Genomic DNA, 5426 nt, shown 5'->3' with positions numbered 1-5426 from the left:
GTACTAGGAATGAGTAGTTTCACTTTACATTTGGTGAGAAATCCAAAGAGATACTAATGACAAGGAAGATTATTTTCTTAGCAGTTTAATCTCTTTCATCCCAGCTCTTACTTCCTGTTCCATCCTGTTTTCCCTACTGTCTGGATTAATTAGGCAGCCAATTGGGGCGCCTGGGTGGCTCAGTCGGTTAAGCCTCTGACTTTGGCTCAGGTCAGATCTCACGTTTGTGGGTTCGAGCCCCGTGTCGAGCTCTGTGCTGACAGCTAGCTCAGAGCCTGGAGCCTGTTTCAGATTCAGTGTCTCCCTCTCTCTGACCCTCCCCCTCTCATGCTCTGTCTCTTCTGTATCAAAAATAAATAAAACATTAAAAAAAAAGATAATTAGGCAACCAATTTTATGTTTTTTGTTTTGGGTTTTTTTTTTAATTTTTATTTTTAGTAATCTCTACACCCAATGTGGGGCTTGAACTCACAACCTTGAGATCAAGAGTCACATGCTCTTCCAACTGAGCAGGTCAGGCAGCCCCGCAGCTGCTGTTCTTAAGTTTTACACGTCACACATTTCTGCTTTGAGACCATCACGGTCACTCTTCCTCAGAGCCTGCTTTGCTTCTCTACAGAGTTAGACCTTAGGGGTTTCTCCTTTAAATTACTGAGAAAAATTATCTTGTTACATATCTTGTAACATGATCTTGTTACATGCTTGAAAGCATTATTGTTTTTGTTAAATTTATATTGGGAAATAAAATAATAAAGGTAGAATAATTTTTAAAAATCTGAATGGATTCATTTTAGGTATGTAAATAAAGTTTTCCTTCAAGTTTTTTTAGTTAAGGTGTGTAATATTTAATTTTTCTACTTGACATTTTTGAAAAAAAAACTATGCTTTTAAAATGAGTCACTTTGACTTTGAAACTATTATTTTCCTTTCCTTTTTAAAATGTCATTTTTTGTTTTATTAATCAAATGTTATAATTTTGTAGATTAAACAACCTAGATGCACTGATCTTTAAAAGGAGACTTTATTTCAAATGTTATATTCACCATGAACATTAGTTTTGTCTCATGTTATTGTATTTTTTTGTTTGATACAAATGAATCTGCTTACTAAATATTAGCTTAATAAGTATCAATATCAAAAATAAAATAAAATAATTGAGTTCAGCAAAGTTGCAAAATGCAATCTCAATATAAAAACGTTGTATTTATATATACTAACAATGACCAATACAAAAATGAATTAATAGTATCAAGTAGAGTAAAATACTTAAGGAATAAATGTAACTAAAGAAATACAAGACTTTCACAGTGAAAACTAAAATACACTTGAAAGAAATTAAAGATCTAAATAAAATGGAAAGATATCCCACATTTATAAATTGGAAAACTTAATATTGAGATGGCAATACTCTATAATTTATTTACAGACTTAATGCAATAAAAATCCCAGGTAGCTGGTTGTAGAATCTGACAAGCTGATGCTATTATTCACATGGAATTTCAAGGAACCCAGAACAATTTAAACAATCTTGAAACCAAAACAAAAAATTAGAGACTTCACAAGCTACAATAATTAAGAAAGTATGATAATGGCATAAGGACAGCCCACAGATTAATGGAAGAGAATTCATAGTTAAGAAATACACTCTTACATTTATGGTCAATGGAATTAGGGAAAAAAAGCCAATACAGTTCAGTGGGGAAAGAATCATCTTTTCAACAAACGGTGCAGGGACGACCGGATAGCCGCTGCGAGAGGAAGAAGCCGGACACCTTACACCACACACAAAACAACTCAACATGAGCCACAGGTTCGGATGTTGAAACTAAAAATGTAAAATTCTTAGGAAAAATCTCTCAGAAATAAATATTCATGATCTTAAGTTAGGCAATGATTTCTTAGATATGATACCAAAATCATAAGCAACAAAAGTAAAACTAGACTGGACTTCAAAATTTTAAAACACTTGTGCTTCAAAGGACACCATCAAGAAAACAGAAAGTTCACAGAATGGGAGAAACTATTTGCAAATCATATATCTTATATAGGAGTGCTGTAAGAACTTATAAAGAACACTAACAACAGTAAGAAGATAAATAATCCAACTAAAACATGGACAAATAACTTGAGTAGATATTTCTTCAAAGAAGATATATAATTGGCCAATAAGCACTTGAAAAGAAATTCAAAATATTAGTCATTATGGAAATATAAACCAAAACCAAACACTTTTACCCACTAAGATGGCTAAAATCGGGGTGCCTGGGTGGCTCAGTCGGTTGAGCATCTGACTTTGGCTCAGGTCATGATCTCGCGGTTTGTGGGTTCCAGCCCCGCATCAGGCTCTGTGCTGACAGCTAGCTCAGAGCCTGGAGCCTGTCTTCAGATTCTGTGTCTCCTTCTCTCTCTGACCGTCCCCTGCTCACACTGTCTCTCTTTCTCTCTCTAAAATAAATTAAAAAAAAAAAAAAAAAGATGGCTAAAATCAAGTGACAGGCAGTAACAAGTGTTAACAAGGATATGGAGAAATTAAAATGTTCATTCCTTTCTGATGAGACTATAAAATGATGCAACCTCTTTGGAACGAAGCTTAGCAGTTCCCTAAAATTTAATCATAGAATTACCACATGACCCAGCAATTCTAATGGTAGGCTTATACCCAAGAGAAATGAAAACTTCTATCTATCCAAAAATTGGTACACAGAGGATCATAGTAGTATTACTCCTAGCAGCCAACCGCAGAAATAATCGAAACTTCCATCTATCGATGGATTTTTTAAAAGTGATATATCCATACAGTAGGAAATTATTCAATCTTCAAAGATGAATAAAGTATTGATACATGCAACAACCATGGGTGAACCTTGAAAACATTATGCTGAATGAAACATCCAGTCATAAAAGACCACATATTATCCCATTTATATGAAATTTCCCCAGTAGGCAAACCCATGAAGACAGAAAATAGCTTTTCATTGCCATGTGGTTTCTTTTCAGGGTGATGAAAATGATCTATAATTAGAAATACTTGCCCAACACTGTGAATACACTGAAAATCACTGAATCTTATACTTTAAACGAATATATTATCTATGAAACTGAGTCATTCATACATTGCCAGTGTGACTGTAATACTGTACAGTCACTGTGAGAAACAGTTAATTTATTATAAAACTAAACATCCAGAGGAGACTGGCTGGCTCAGTTGGTAGGTTATGTGACTTGATCTCTGGGTTGCAACTTTGAGCCTCATGTTAGGTATGGAGATTACTTAAAAATAAAATCCTTAAAAAAAATAATAAACATCCAATTACCATATTATCCAGCAATTACATTCTTGGGCATTTACCTTAGAAAAAGAAAACCTAGGGGCGCCTGGGTGACTTAGTTAAGCATCTGACGTCAGCTCAGGTCATGATCTCGCAGTTCGTGGGTTTGAGCTCTGCGTCGGGCTCTGTGCTGACAGCTAGCTCAGAGCCTGGAGACTGCCTTCAGATTCTGGGTCTCCCTCTCTCTCTCTGACCCTCCCCTGCCTTCAGATTCTGGGTCTCCCTCTCTCTCTGACCCTCTCCTGCTCGCACTCTCTCTCTCTCAAAAATAAATAAAACATTTTTTAAAAATTAAAAAAAAAAAGAAAACCTATGTTCAAACAAAAATCTGCACACAGTGCTCAGAGCACCTTTATTCATAATTGCCAAAACAAGAAATAGCTCAGATGTCCTTCAACAAGTACACTGTTGAGCCAAACTGTAGTACATGCACTCCATGTAAAACTACTCTGCAATAAAAATAAACACTGCTAATACATAAAACTAATATTAATCTCCAGAGTATTATGCTGAGTTTTTAAAAAAAAGAAAAAAAATGATCCCAAATAATTACAAACTGCATGATTTCATATCTGTAACACTTCTGAACTGATGCAATGTTTAGAATAGTGAACAGATTAGCAAAGGGCAGGAGTCAGCAGTGGGAGAAGAGTAGGAATGACCGATCATCAAATAGATCCTCAAGCTGACAGAACTGTTCAGTTTCTCCAGTGGTGGTAGCAACACATGTGTAAGAATGACAGAAGTAATGAGAATAACGAATGAGAGAATAATCAGATTGTATTAACGTCAATGTATTGATGGGATGGAGTACTACAGTTTTACAAAATGTTACTCCTGGAGCAAACTGGGTAAAGGATACATTGTATCTCTACTATAATTCCTTACAACTGTACGTAAATCTATAGTTACCTCAAGTTTAAAAAATAATAGCCTCTCAGGGACAGAATTAGGAAAGAACAGGGCAAAGATTGCTGGTTTTCATGAGAAACTAGTTTGTAGTATTTTATCTTATTTGTAAGCATATATTATAGACTAAAAAGAAGGAATATATTCTCCCTTAAATAAGGTATGTGTGTGGAGTACCTGACATATAGAACATCTTTGATAAACATTAACTCTCGTTCCCTTCCATTTTAAGAATAAGACGATGTAGACAGACTAAGATATCAATACTAAGTAGCCTGATTCTGATCAGAGCCACCAGTAACCCATCTGATGAGATTATCAAGGGCTAGAATTGGAACCATAAGATATTCCTACCAAGATAACTAAAAGAGAATCTCTCCCATCATGACTGAACAACTTTAAAACAAAGCCGTCTTTCTAGTCCTTCTTCAGCAAGCTAAAAGTAATTCCAGGGAATCTAGAAGCAAAGTAGTAGAGGACATACAACACATTTGCCCTCATATAAAAATCCTTCCATGATCATGGTTTTATTATTAACTGCTTTCATCACCACTAACACTAATTGAGGGCTTTTAAGTTCAGTGCATCATTTCATGCATTCTCATCATTTCATCTGCATGCTCACGCTGCAATTTTATAAACAAAGAAACTACAACTTAGAAATGTTAGGTATACTGCCCTAGTCAGAGAGCTAGTCAAGAGCACCATTCCAAAATTTTCCTCATGTATTTCCTCATGCTAGAAAATATTTTCTAGTCACTAACTCTGCATGATCTCACTTCAACAGAAGTGCCTAACAATAACTACCATGCACACCTTCCCCACAAAGAAGGTACCACGGGCTGAGTTTCTGACTGGGTATCTGTGTATCTGGGAATACTCTGAGTACCTGGGAATCCACTGAGTCTAAAGTCTCAAGTCTATTCATTTGATCATAGGGTCTGTGCTCTCTGGCCAGCGACTCCAGTGCTGCCTTTCAAGCATTAAGGCTCCCTCCCTTCTATCAACTCACTTTACCAATCACCAATCCACAGGGCTATTGTAAAAAGACCCCAAAATGAGAACTTCCTTCCTATTTTATTATTATATGTCCTTGATCATTGCTGGCAAATACTCTTAACCATCCCCGAGCCCTCTGCTCACACACATCCTTATGTACACACACACAGAATCACGTGCATACGTGAC

The 5426-nt window shown here is 35.9% G+C and overlaps 1 pseudogene; it reads left to right on the top strand.

Annotated features, from left to right (window-relative positions):
- The window catches only part of LOC115284711, a 7707-nt pseudogene that overhangs the window by 1467 nt on the left and 814 nt on the right, over positions 1-5426 (top strand).

Source organism: Suricata suricatta, unplaced genomic scaffold (genome assembly GCF_006229205.1).
Source record: "Suricata suricatta isolate VVHF042 unplaced genomic scaffold, meerkat_22Aug2017_6uvM2_HiC HiC_scaffold_165, whole genome shotgun sequence".
NCBI lineage: Eukaryota > Metazoa > Chordata > Mammalia > Carnivora > Herpestidae > Suricata > Suricata suricatta.
Note: the sequence above shows the minus strand (reverse complement) of the source record. Positions and strands in the feature narration are given on the sequence as shown.